This window comes from Cupressus sempervirens, chromosome 7 (genome assembly GCF_028749045.1).
Source record: "Cupressus sempervirens isolate cs-2001-9-10 chromosome 7, ASM2874904v1, whole genome shotgun sequence".
In the NCBI taxonomy this organism is placed as follows: domain Eukaryota; kingdom Viridiplantae; phylum Streptophyta; class Pinopsida; order Cupressales; family Cupressaceae; genus Cupressus; species Cupressus sempervirens.
The window spans coordinates 464722323-464737595 of record NC_143124.1 but is presented as its reverse complement, the minus strand read 5'-3'; positions in this window follow the sequence as shown (position 1 = coordinate 464737595).

Below are 15273 nucleotides of genomic sequence, written 5' to 3'. Positions count from 1 at the left end.
TAGGGCCATTACTAAGTTTGGGAAAAGACCTACAATTGATGTGGGTGTATTTTTAGGAAATCTGAAACCAGATGAGTTGATCGACTGGATCAATGAACTAGAAGAGTAATTTGACTATGAGGATATGAGGGGTCCAAATAGGGTTAATTTTACAAAGGCCAAACTAAAAGGCCATGCCAAAATCTAGTGGTAAGAGGTTCAATTGGAAAGAAATAGAAGAGGAAAGGAGAAAATCACAAGGTGGGATTGCATGGTGGAAAAACTAAAGAAGCAATTCATTCTTGTTGACTACGAGTTTGATTTGTTTAAGAAGATGCATGGGTTAAAGCAAGAAGGAAAATTAGTCTAGGAATATACAGAGGAGTTTTATCAACTTCTGATTAGAGTAGGGCATGCAGAAGAAAATAAGGAGAAGGTTGCTCATTATATCAGTGGGTTGCGACCTAGCATCCAAGAGGAATTAAGTCTGGTAAGAATGACCAGTGTTGAAGAGGCATACTAGTTTGCCCTGAAAGTTGAAGAGAAGCTGAATAAAAGGTTTGAACGAAGAGAAAGAGGGCATGGTCAAGGAGGAAGGGGTAGTGGTAGGTCATCTGGAGGCCAAAATGAAATCCAAAAGAAGAATGAAGATGTGGGTACTAGCAGGAACTAGAGGAACAAGGGTTTCAACCGCTCCCGTGATCAAGACTTTGGAAATCAAAGACAAAGAGGTAGAAGATGTAGACAAGGAAGAGGAGGCTTCTGTGGTACCTGTTTCCATTGTAATGAAGAAGATCATCGTGCCTTTGAATGTCCTCAATGACAAGGAAGGAAAGATAGGAGAGCTGAGGGTCAAGCTAGGGTTGCTCATGTGGATGAGGATGCACAATCATCACATTCAGAGGATGTAGAAAGAGGAGAGACTTTAGTAAATTAAAGGGTCCTACTAAGTGGTGAGATTGAACCAGGACAAAGGAGGAGTTTGTTCCATACCAGGTGCAAGTGTGAGGATAAATGTTGTGATGTGATCATTGATGGTGGTAGCACTGATAACTTGGTATCAGAGGAGATGGTCTCTAAGCTAAAGCTCAAGAGGGAGAAACACCCCCAGCCCTATTGGATTGCTTGGGTGAAAGATGATCATAAAGTCGTGGTAAGTGAACAATGTTTAGTGAAGTTCAAAATTGGGAGTTACCATGATGAAGTTCTCTGTGATGTTATTCCAATGGATGTTTTCCATCTATTGTTGGGTGGACCATGGCAAATTGATAGGCATGTAGTACATGATGGTCATGCAAACAAATACTCTCTAACAAAGGATGGAGTTCGCCACAAACTAAAGCCCATGAAAAAGGAAGGCGAAAAGGTATGTAGCAGTGCTAGGATTTGTCTTGTTGATGGAAGGAAGTTTTTAGATGGCATGAAACATCAGCGTATGTGCTATTCTTTGATTCCTAGGAAAGATAAAGAAGGTAGTAGTGAAATACCACTTGAAGTTTCAGATTTACTAGCTGAGTTTGGAGATGTCATCTCTAATAATGTGCCAGAAGGATTGCCACCGGTAAGGCAAATCAGTCATCAGATCAATTTAATCCCAGGAGCTAGTTTGCCTAACAAGGCTGCTCACAAGATGACTCCTACTGAAACTGAGGAGCTAAACATAAAGGTGTAGGAGCTATTGAGAAAGGGTTTGATCCGAGAGAGCCTAAGTCCATGTACAGTACTGGTACCAAAGAAGGATGGAGAGTGGAGAATGTGTATAGACTCTCAAGCTATAAATAGGATAACCATCAAGTATCAGTTTCCTTTGCCAAGAATGGATGATCTTATGGATTGTTTGAGTGGAGCTCAGTACTTCACAAAGATAGATCTCAAGAGTGGTTATCACCAGATATGGATATGAGAAGGAGATGAGTGGAAAATTTCCTTCAAGACCAAGGAAGGTCTTTATGAGTGGTTAGTCATGCCCTTTGGATTGACGAATGCCCCAAGCACCTTCATGCAGCTTATGAATGAGGTACTTAAGAAGTTCTTGGGAAAATTTGTTATTGTTTATTTGGATGATATTTTAATTTTCAGCAAGACTTTGGAAGAACATTTATTACATATTCGTAGTGTTCTTAAGAGGCTAAGGGAATAGAAACTGTTAATTAATCTGAAGAAGTGTACCTTTGCTAAAAGGGAATTAGTCTACTTGGAGTTTGTTATATCACCTGAAGGACTTAAAATGGATCCAGAGAAGGGAAAAGCCATCTTGGAATGACCTACTCCAAGGTTTGCTACTCAGGTAAGATCATTTCATGGTCTGGTTAGTTTTTATAGGAAGTTCATTAAGAATTTCAGTGGCATATGTGCACCCCTAACTAACAAAATAAGAGGGGATAGAAAAGAGTTCAAATGGACTGCGACAGCTATGAGAAGTTTTGAATTGTTGAAGAAGAAGGTGACAAAACAACCTATGTTGGCACTTCCAGATTTTAGAAAGGTGTTCCAGGTGGATTGTGATGCTAGTGGCAGCCCTATTGGGGCTGTATTAAGCCAAGAAGGTAAGCCTATTGCATATTTTAGTGAAAAATTGAATGATGCGAAAAAGAAGTATTCTGTTTATGATCAAGAGTTCTATGCAATAGTTCAAGCCTTAAAGAAATGGAGGCATTATTTATTGCCAAAGGAATTTGTTTTGTATACTCATCATTAGGCATTATAGTACCTAAATAGCCAAGGTAAATTGAATCAGAGGCATATGAAGTGGGTAGAGTTCTTGCAGAGCTATACATTTGTGTTGAAGCATAGAAGTGGAAAATCTAATAGGGTTGTAGATACACTAAGTAGGATACAGTTGTTACTTACAGTAATGCCGATTGAAGTAGTTGGGTTTGATGAACTGAAGAATCTGTACCCTAAGGATCCTAATTTTTCTGAAGCATGGAAAGTTTGTAAAGAGCTTGTTGCTGTAGACAGAACTAAGTGGTTAGACTATCTAATTCAGGATGGTATGTTATTCAAGGGCAGTCAATTGTGCATTCCAAGGAGTTCCATGAGGGAAAATTTGATTAAGGAGAAATACAATGGAGGGATGGAAAGACATTTTGGTCAAGATAAGACCATTGCCATACTTAGGGAACATTATTTTTGGCCTCAGATTTCACAGGATGTGAAGAAGTTTGTACAGAGTTGCCAAGTTTGTCAAGTGGCCAAGGGATTTAGTCACAATACTAGACTATATCAGCCATTGCCTATTCCATCAAAGCCATTGGAGGACATAAGTATGGATTTTGTTCTTGGATTGCCGAGAACTCAAAGGGGTAATGACTCAGTATTTGTGGTGGTTGATAGGTTCTCCAAAATGGAACATTTCATTCCATGCCACAAAACTCATGATATTGTCCATATTGTAGACTTGTTTTTCAGAGAGGTGGTAAGACTACATGGTCACCCAAGGAGTATACTTTCTGACAGAGATACTAAATTTGTGGGATATTTCTGGAGAACATTGTGGAAAAAGTTGAGAATAGACTTGAAATTCAGTTCCACACATCACCCGCAGACTGACGACCAAACATAAGTGGTAAACAGAAGTCTGGGTAATTTGCTGACATGTTTAGTTGGGGATAAGCCCAAGGGGTGGGATTTGATTCTACCACAAGTAGAGTTTGCTTACAATAACTCTATAAATAGGAGTAATGGTAGATCACCATTCCAAATTGTATATGGAAGTAGCCCCAAGACTGCACCAGAATTGAGGAAGATAGAGCAAGGGGAGAGGACAAGTGCTGAAGCTGAAGAATTTGCTGAACATATCAAGCATCTAGATGAGGAGGTCCAGGCACACATTACCAAGATGAACCAATAGTATAAAGCTAGGGCTAATCAAAGGAGAAGACATAAGGAGTTCCAAGTAGGGGATCTAGTCATGGTACACTTAAGAAAAGAAAGATTTCTAGCCGGTACTTACAACAAGCTGAAGATGAAGAAATTTGGCCCCTGCAAAATTTTGAAGAAACGTGACTTAGGAAATGCATATGAAGTGGAGTTGCCAGATGGAATTCACATTTCTCCTATTTTCAACATTGCAAACTTAATAGAGTATCATGATGATGGTGCAGATGAGGAGCTGATGTTAGAGGCATGTCCAATTCCTACTTCTAAGAAGGAGGAGATAGAGGAGATTCTGGATAGTCGTGTGGGTAGGAGTACTAGAAATAGGTAGTATGAAGAGTATCTGGTCAAGTGGAAAGGACGGCCGATAGAGGACTCAACTTGGATATCAACAGCTGAGGTTTCCCATTTGGGATTTCCTCTACCATACATAAAGTGACAGGGTCACTTTTCAATCTACCCTGGGTGTCTGATGCAGGAGCATCCAGAGGTATAAGGGCAATCCTATGTCACCAAAAAAAAATGTACTTAGACTTAGTTTCTATTTCATGTGTTTTCATTTCTGGATACCCATTTGGGTCAAATAAAGGTTCCAACTCTCATAGTTCCACTATCAGTGTTCTAGGATAGAGTATTTGAGGACCTTGGGATACATGTAAATGCTGAAAAAATAGGAGTATGTAATTGAGCCATCATTTTGGTGAACTAGAAGGTGTAAATTGGTCAGATGATTGTAATTATAATTTAGAGCATTCCAGAAAAAGAATAAGGTCAAAAGGCCCCACAGTTTGAAAGTTATTGCAATTTTTTAGTTTTTGGAGACCTCCTAAGAATGCTTCAAAGTCAAGTTAGGGGCATTAAATGAGCTCAAATAGGGCCAAGAAATGGGGGACGAGTGAAGCTGGTCCATAGGGCTATAGAGCACTTTGAGAGCTTTTCGAAAATGTAAACGGTTTGTCAATTGGAGCTACGGTTCAAAAGTTATGCCTCTCAGAAGTTCGGTTACCGTTTCTGGATTCTTCTAATTTTGTGCCAACTTCTAATACAACTTTTGGAGCCTTCTATTTGGTTAGTGGATGCCAACTAGCACTTTCTAGAATGTATTCTTAATCCTTAACCCATTGGGGTCTATTTAAGAACATTTCTGGCATTGTAAAAGGCAGTTCAGAGTGGAGTTTGAGAGGAGGTACTGAAAGGAGAAATTATCTCTAGATTTATGCTATTGTAAGCCCATAGGGCATGTTTTGAAGTCTATTTTCTCTGTACTGAATGTATTAGCATATTTACATAGTTAATAAAATTTTCCCCTTTCCTGTTGTGTTCATTCTGTTATTTGGCTTAACCCCATCAAGTGGTATCAAAGCATACCTTTGTTAGTGGTAGCGGAGCGTACCTTCATCAATAGTCGTCAGCCTTCTATTCTTTTTAGGCATCTTAATATCCTCTTTACTTCCATCATATTGTTTTCTTTAGGATTAGCAAAGAATCTAGCAATAATTTCAATAGCTAATGCAATTTTAGGTCTACTATGTACAACATATTATAGTTTCCCAATCATTGAATTATACAATGTTTGATTCACCTTAGTAGAATCATCATTGTTTGACAATTTATGTCTAGTCACCATAGGTGTTCCAAATAGTCTTGAGTCTTCCATAATAAAAGTCCTCAAAATTTCTTTGATATAATTTAATTGAGTAATGAAAATAGCTTTTTTTATCTAATATACTTGCAATCCAACAAAGAATTTAATCTCTCCAAACATTGACATTTCAAGCTCCTTTTTAATTTGATCAACAAATGACTTGCTCAATGGATCTTTTCTTCCAAATATGATGTCATCCACAAATATTTCAGCTAGAAATATCTTATTTTTAGCTTCAATTTTAAGATAAAAATTGGTATTTTCATTAGTTAAATAATTTTCATCAAGTAATTGTGTAACCTTTCATACCATGGTCTAGGGGATTTCTTTAAACCATATAAAGCTTTGCATAACTTAAATACCATATTATTTTTGTTTGGATCAACAAATTCTTGAGGTTATTGAATGCAGACTTCTTCTTATAGAATTCCATTTAAAAATATATACTTTACATCCATTTGGTACACTTTGAATCCTTTGTAAGTATCATATGCAAGCAAAGTTCTCACTCCAAACCTTGCAATTGGGGAAAATGTTTCACTAGTCAACCCCTTCCTTTTGTGCATATCCCTTACAAACCACTCTTTCCTTATTCATTGTGACTTCACCTTTCTCATTTAGGTTATTTCTAAAAACTCACTAGTTCCAATCGCATTTTTGTCCTTTTGTCTGGGTACTAGAGTCTAGGATTTGTTCTTCTCATTTTTCTCAATTTCTTCATTCATTGTGTTGATTTAATATTCATTTTCTAAATCATATTTGGTAGATTTAAGCTCAAACTCATAGAATAAACATGTATCATTCTTTAATCTTCTTCTTTTCATAACTCTAGAATCTTTATCTCAATTAGTTGATCTAGTGCATGATGTATTGTTATATACTTTTCCAATTTAGGTTTAGGTCTAAGTTCCTCTTGTTGTTCTTCACTTGATTCTGCATGTTCAACTTCTTCAATTGTCTTTGGCTACAACTTGACTTCCAATTTCTTCTGGCTGGTAGTCATAGTTTGTACCTCTAATCATATAGCCTAATACTTGATAGAACTCTATTGTAGATTCTTGATAGTTCCTAGCTATCAATGCTTGATAGCCACCTTTTCTATTTCAAGTAAAAAGTTAGGTTAACCTTCATAGATATAGAAAAATTTCTAAAACCTTTAGGTTCTTTCTTTTATTCTTCTTCATTTTTCTTTGAAAATTTATCAACTCTAACATTTTCACTTTCTACAATTTTGTTAGTGTTAGAATTCAAATACTTGTTAGATTTTCTCTTAGTAGAATAATCTAGAAATAGGCCTTTATAGTTTTTTGCATTAAGTTTACCTTTTCTTGTATCTTTTAGTGTGTAACATTTTCTTCCAAAAAATTAATATAATTCAAATTTGGTGCATACCCATACCAAAGTTCAAAAGGTGTCTTGTTTGTTCCTTTCTTCACTTGAACTTGGTTCAAAGTGTAGATTGCATTGCTAATTGCCTCTCTCTAGTACTTCTGTGAAACATCCTTCTCCATCATTAGTATTCTTGCACAATCCATTATTAATCTATTTATTCTTTCATCTATACTATTCTATGGTGGAGTCCTTGGCACACTCATTTTCCTCTTGACTCCTTTGTCATTGCAAAATATGTTGAAATCATATGAAATGAATTCACCATCTTTGTATGATCTCAAACATTTAAGACTATTTCCTATTTCTTTCTCAACTCTATCATGATACAACTTAAACATTTGAAATACATCATATTTTAAAAAAATAAAATCACAATCATCATTCTAGAAAAGTCATCAACAAACAAAATGAAATACTTATCGCCATAATATCTCTAGATTCCAATATGATGACACAAGTCCATATGAACCAAATCCAAAATATCATAAGACTAATAGGTCTTTATCTTGAAGCTAGACTTTGTCATTTTACCCATTTGATACTATTTGCACATTACTTTATTAGGTTTCCTTAGTCTTGGTAACCTTCTAACTCTTTTAATTAAAATTTTGCTTACCAAATTATCAAGTTCACATGACATAGCCTCTTATTCCATTACCAAGCATCTTCACATTGTGCAAATAGACAAGTATTTTCAGATAGGTCTAGATAGAACAAGTTACCTCTTGCTTTCTCTCCACTTCTAACAAGTTCACCAAAAACATCATAGATGTTTTCCTTCTTGTAAAATGAACTCTATAGCCCAAAATTATCAAATGTGTCACACTCAAAAAGTTATATTTCAAACCATCAACCTAATATGCATTGTCACATTTGATGTTATCAATCATTTTATTTGATCCTTTACCTTTGACATAACATGGTGCATCATTACCAATCTTAACATTACTTCCATTATAATCTTCATGCTTATCAAAATTACTTGTATCACCAGTCATGCGATATAAGAAACCACTACAAATTATCCATCTATCATTCTTACTCACATGTGAGATCAATGCATTTTTTTCATCTTCAGTAGAATCATCTTTCATTGCAACATAAATAACTTCTTCATCATGATCATCAAAATTACTATTAGAACCACCTCTTTAGCACTATAGAAAGACTTCTTTCCTTTTTCCTTGTAGTCTCTTCTATCTCTATTGCCTTTGTTGTCTCTATCATCTCTCCTTCCTTTGTACTTGAAATATTTCCTCTCATCTTTGTCATTTATAGTTAGGACATCTAGTAGCAAAATGACCAACTTTGTTACATGTCAAATAGATAATAGGAATTTTACCTTTGTATTTTCCTTTTCCTCCAGAAAGTCTTCTAGCCAACAATGCTTCAAGCTCATCAAGGTCATCATCAGACCCACCATCTCTTGCTACTTGCTTTCTTTTCTTCTTTTTCTTAGATCTATCAATGGTTAGTTGTACTTTGATTGAAAATTTAGCATTTACATGGAGTAATAATTAATTTTTTAAATTCAAATGTAGCAAGTCTACTAATCAAACTATTAAAGGTTAGATCATTACCATGTGTACACCTATGTTCTTGAATATAAGATACTCTAATTGCATAGATAGGAAGTAAAGTCTTCAATACCTTACTTATCATAGTCTCATCAGATATGATGCCTCTAGCTCCTCTAATAACATTCACCACTTCTTTGATTTAACCATAATACCATCCAATATTCTCACCTTCTTGCACTCTCATGTCATCAAAATTTCCTCTTAATATTTTTTCCTTAGCTCTCAATACATTCTTGTCTTCTCCATAGATTTTTGCCGACTTGTAGAGAATTTTCTTAGGAGTAGTGCATTCCTTCACATCATAAATTTTTGTATAACTTAGGGTTGCTACAAGTTCAATCATCATTTGGTTGTGCTCCTACTTATCTTTCACCTATTCCACTTGTTGAAAATAATTATTCAATTGTATATTCTCATTTATGTTACACAAATTTTACACTCTAACCAAGAACTTTTAGTAGTAACCAAGCTCAGAAGGCTCCAGTATCAACTAAGAAAAAGTTTAGAAAAAGCTAAGTTCAGTGATCAAGTCTTAATCAAGCTAGGTCAGTCATTGAAGGATTCAAGTGTTAACTAAGTTAGGTTAGTTAGCAAAGTGGTTCAATGTAAACTGAGTCAAGTCAGTTACCAAGGAACTTAGTGGTAATAGAGTGATTCAGTTTTGGTGTTAGCCAACCTACGATAGAATAGTTTTTATAATTATTTTGTTTATGCAAGCCAACTAAGTGGATGTTAATTATTTATTTGTAAGGGTATTCAAGCTGACTTGACATCAGGTTTCATATATATGAAAGATCAAGCTATGGATTGAAATATGAAGAAGTGAAAGAAGATAAGATGTGAATAAAGAAGGGTATATGATTAAGGGAAACACATCCAAGGAGCTACAAAGAATATTATGATCAAGAAGGATCCAAAGGATAAGCCAAAACAACAATCTAAATTTGCAAATCAGTTGCTTCATTGATTAGGTCAATCATTTCTATTCTCTAACAATTATAGCAGTGAAGAAATCTCTTAATAGAGTTGACTTAATAGTTATTTTGCAAATCCTCTAACAAGGTGGCATTTCTAGATTGAAGTGTCTTAAGACCTCTAACAAGGCCACTCCTTATAGGGTGATTCAAATTTTTAATAGGGTCACACCTAACAGTGTGTTTTGTAACCTTTAATAGGGTTGGCTCCTAATAGGGCTCACTTCAAAAGAGTGAAAAGTTGTAACTAATTGCATTAGTGGTTTTCCCAAATTGGGTTTCCACATTAAATATTGGTGTCTCATGTGCTCATGTTATTTTCTTACTATTTTATCTTTCTACAACTAAGTTACTAAAGGTTAATACACATTAATATCTCAATATTTCTTTGTTAACTAAGTCACAGTAAATATCTAGTTCTAACTGAGCTGTGCAAGGATTTGAGTTAAGAAGAAGTTTGTATTGACATCTAAGGGATTTGGAATTATTTTAGTGGTAACTGATTCACCCCTCCTCTCTCAATTACTCCTCTTATATTTTCAACAATTGGTAATAGAGCTTTTGGTGTTTATAGGAAAGGTTTCAAGGACCTAAGCTAAAGATCAAGATGTCTTATAGAAGAGAGATTCCTAAGTTGAACAGAGATAAATTTTCAACATGATAGAAAATCATGAAGCTATATTTGGGAAGCATTGGAGATATAGGTCAATACTTCTTAGAGAATTAGTATGTGGCAGCTCCAAAGCTTTTGACTATGGATTAGATGATGGGCATGAAGTATCACAACCAACACAATGGTGATCGATATTGTTTCTACTCTCATTTTTTTTGAATTTGATGAAGTCAAAGGTTGTCCTACTACCTTTGACATGTGGAACAAACTAGAAAAAAAATATGGAGGAGATTACAATGTGAAAAGAGACAAAGTAAAAAGTCTAAGAGGTCAGTTTGATCAGATGAAGATGAAAGAAGATGAATTCTACAATGAAAGAGGAATCAAAAGACAAGTATCTACACTAGGTACACCTCAACAGAATGGCATAATAGAAAGAGGGAATAGATCTATTATGGATTATGCAAGAACACTAATGATTAAGATTTTTTTTGCAACCAAATACTAAAAAGAAGCAATCAAAACAACAACTCATACTTTGAATTGAGTTCAATTGAGGAAAGGTACATATCAAAAACTTTATGAATTATGGTATGGCTGTAAACTTAACACCTCTTATTTCAAATTATTTGGAAGAAAATATTATATCTTGAAAGAGGCAAGGAATAAAAAGTTTGATGCAAAAAGTGACGAAGGCATATTTCTAGGCTACTCCAACAAGAACTAAGCATATAAATGTTTGAATCTTTCTACTCATAAGGTTATAGAAAGTGTATAAGTAAAAATTAATGAGTTTACAAAAATGAGTAAGGAAAAAAATAGCAAGGAACCTAAAGACTACAACAAATTTGTTTACTTTGAGCTTGATACTTTACCAAAGGTACAAGAAAATGTGATTTGACAACATCAGATAGCACCACCCTAGGAGTCAAAATCACCCGAGTCACCTATGTCTATAGTGCAACCCAAGTTGTAGCCAGTGCCACCTAAGTTGAAGATAGTTTGACTTGAGTCTTAGTCAGAGGAAACCAAGTATCAGATAGTGGAACCCAAGTAGAGTTTAGAGCTTCACAAAACCATTGAGCATGGTGAACCAAGTGAAAAAGTTTAGAATATACAAGAAAGGAACCTGTACTTGCTAGATATGTTAGAAGGCATCATGCAAATGAGAAAATAATTGGAGACTAGATAGGAGGCTTAATGGAAAGGAAAAAAACTAAAATTTACATGTTTTCTTACTGAATTTGAACCTAGAATTGTTAAAGATGCATCAAATAATGAAAGTTGGATAAAGGGAATGAATGAAGAGATTGAGAAAATTAAAAGGAACAATTGCTGGACTCTTGTTCCTAGACCCAAGGAAAAAAATATAATTGGTACAAAGTGGGTATTTAGAAACAAATTGAATGAAAATGGCAAAGTATCAAGGAATAAGGCAAGGCTAGTGTGTAAAGGATATGCTCAAGAAGAAGGTATAGACTATGGATAAACATTTTCTCCTATTGCTAAACTTGAAGGGGTCAAAAAATTGCTTGCATATGATACATTTAAAGGATTAAAAGTGTATCAAATGGATGTTAAATCAACTTTCCTAAATGGAATTCTGGAAGAGGAAGTCTACATTGATTAGCCTGAAGGTTTCATTGATCCAAATAAAAGAGACATGGTTTGTAAGTTACACAAAGCTTTGTATGGTCTGAAACAAGATCCTAGAGCATGGTATGAGAGGCTACATGGATACCTAGTAAAGATTGGTCTTTAGAGAACCAATGATAACAATATTCTATATATTAAAGAAGGACCACAAAATAAGATATTTTTAGTAGAAATATTTGTGGATGATATATTATTCATAGGTCATAATGACTTATGTAAATCATTCTCTGAAGAAACAAGAAAATAATTTGAAATATGAATATTTGGAGAGATAAAATTCTTTGTTGGTTTACAAATTCATCAATGAAGGATGACATTTACCTTACTTAGTCAGAATATATCCAGGAGATATTGAAGACCTTTGGAATGGAAGATTCCAAACTAGTTTGAACACCTATGTCTACTAGACATAAACTATCCAAGAATGATAATTCAAAAGAGGTAAATTAGACTACCTATATAACTATGATTAGGAAACTTCAGTATGTTGTTCATACAAGACAAGATATATCATTAGCAATTGGTATAGCTGCAAGGTTTTCTACAAATCCCAGAGAAAATCATATGATGGAAGTCAAAAGAATTATGAGATATCTAAAAGACCTCAAGACTATGGACTATGGTACAAGAAAGGAGAAATAAATTTTTTTTTTTATAAGACTATGGTCTATGGTACAAGCAAGGAGAAAACATTGAGTTAAAAGTCTTTGCTGATGCAAATTGGGCTAGAGGAGTTGATGACAGAAAAATCACCAATGACGGAGCATTTTTTCTTGATAAGGTGGCTAGAATATCTAGCTGAGCAACTCCCATTCTATCTAATCAGAGATGTCTTCTCTTTATATCTTACACACCATTCTAGAGACTTTACACCAAATGTGTATTCCTTTGATTTTAGACCACTAGCTTCTCTAATGATGCAATCACCCATCTATCTCCATATTATGCAAGAACTTGTTTTTTTATAGAATCTATATAGATACTAAGAGTTCCAAAGACATAAACCTAAAGAACATCATGTGTGCATCCCACTTTAGGGAAAAGCTAGATGTCATGTTCTCGAGCATATATTACAATCACTTCCTTCAAACTCAATTGAGGTGCACCCATGAAATTATTCAGGTGAATCTCACTACCCATGGAAGTTGAGGCTTGTTGTTGACCATATGCTACTGCTGCTTATTGCTACTAAAGTGCCTCAAATTGGTGCTACTTTGACATAGTTAGGTAGCTTACATTATTTCATTAGAAAGAAGCTCAGGGTGAAATATTCCTTTCCACCCTAAAAACCACTTCGTTACTTCATTAAAATTAGGACTTGAACAAAGTCAATGATACAAAACCTACTACCACTTTGGAAACAATGTTGCCTCCAACATTGCAACCATGTGATAAATGGGAATAGCACATGCCCAAGCCATAACCTAGTTAAATTGGTCTAGTTGCTGATTAGCTGGGTTGATTACAAATTATTCCTATAGAACTATCATCAGATTAGGTGCATTAAATTAACAATAAGATGTTCCTAGCTAGCAAGATCAAATACAATTTTATAAGGTTATAAAATTGCATATGCAAATGCATCACTTGCATGACATGCATGAAGCACATTCCCCAATTTATCACAAATGGTTGGATATAAAGGCTCCATATGTTGGCCCAAAAATGGAAGCCAATGATGTAATCATGCATGTATTGGTACACTCTCCCTGCAAAGATCCCAAGTATCTACTACTACTATTAATTTGGTCTAGTCGCTAATTAGTTGGGTTGATTACAAATTCATGTAGAACTATCATTAGATTAGGTACAATAAAATGAAAAATTAGATTTAGGATCAAATATAGTTTTCCAAGGTGATAAAATTGTATATGCAGATGTATGTATGTATGTATATATGTGTATATATATGTATGTATGTATATACATATATATACATACATATATATGTGTGTGTGTGTGTGTGTGTACAGACATACATACACACACATGCACACATATGTGTATGTGTATGTTTCTATGTATATAGAGAGAAATCTTGTGGATTGTGGAGATCAGTGGAGATCTAGGATTTCATTGTTGTGCCCTTATGATTGCTGCATTTCGTTGTCATGCCCTTGTGATCTCTGCATCTCATTGTCATGTCCTTGTGATCTCTCTATATGTGTATGTGTATATGTATGTATGTATGTATATAAATAGAGTGATCTTGGCACAATAGAAAAATAATAAAACTCACTCAATAGGTAGCATGGCCACAGATGCAATTGCAACATCTATTGGTAACTAGATTCCTCCTTTTCTTTCTCATTTTCATGTGTTTATTTCACTTGAACTATTATTTCTTAGGGGGAATTTTATAATATTAGATTCATTTTATTCAGGAGGTGATGAGGATATTCTTAGATGTATCTATGTGATGAATTTCTTGTGAGAAATGAAGATGGACTTCTCCTGAGAGTAGCAAGAGGCGATGAGGACATTCCAAGTACTTTAAAGATTGATCTCATGACATTGATTATTGTCAAAAGATTTTAAATATAAATATATAAGGAGTGAGTTAGGACATATATAGGTTAACCTTACATTAATTTTAACCTACAACACAAAGGTTGCACCAGGGTATTAGAGTATTGTGATTATAGAAAATTGCCTGATTCGCCCGAGTGGGTGTATGATGGTGAAAAGTTATATTAGTTGAGAAAAGATCATCACACGTTATAGGAATACAACTATATCAAAACAATTAGAAACCAAAAATACACATTCATTAGAATGAGTAGTTCAAGGGTCTTGATCCCATGGATATGAGTATGTAGGCAGCCTGGTAGGCAGAGTATGCCTCCAGCGTGTAGATGCCTTGGACATAGTTACGTAGCCTTGGACATAGTTAGGTAACACTTAACCATCTATGTATTTATGTATGTAACTATTCTCTACTTAACAGTGTCATCCACATGGGGGGAGGGGGCAGTTGAGCTTGCACCTTCTGCAATACTTCATTTCCTTTATTTAGGCTCTTTGAATCAAAGGTATATAACTTTATCACTTGTAAATATAATTTTCAAATAGTACAAACCATAATAGTTTCTTATAATTCTATGGTTCTCTTTGTAAGTTTATAAACTTGACGTTTAAAAATTAATTTCATTTATGTACATCTTTTTCAAGATTGATATTTCTCTTTTTCCTGATTCATAGTCCAACAATAATTTTCCAAAACATATATTGACTAGTTGGAGATTAAGCCAAAAAATTGTAAGAATGATTGTGCCAAAAGAGCTAAAAAACATGATTGGTGCACAATAATCATCTTTTTACACTCTATTTGGCACAATTGTTCTTACATTTTATGATTTTTGGTGAGAACAAAATTCCAAACTAATCAAGTAGGTAATTCAAAAAAAATATCATAATTGGTTGATGCATGCTTAAATACTTATTTCACATGTTGTTGAATGTTATGTGTTTATGTACTATTGTTAATGAATGTTAAAGGATGACCTAATGTTAGATGTTAGCTTTGGACATTATGAGATTAGTTCATGGATGCTC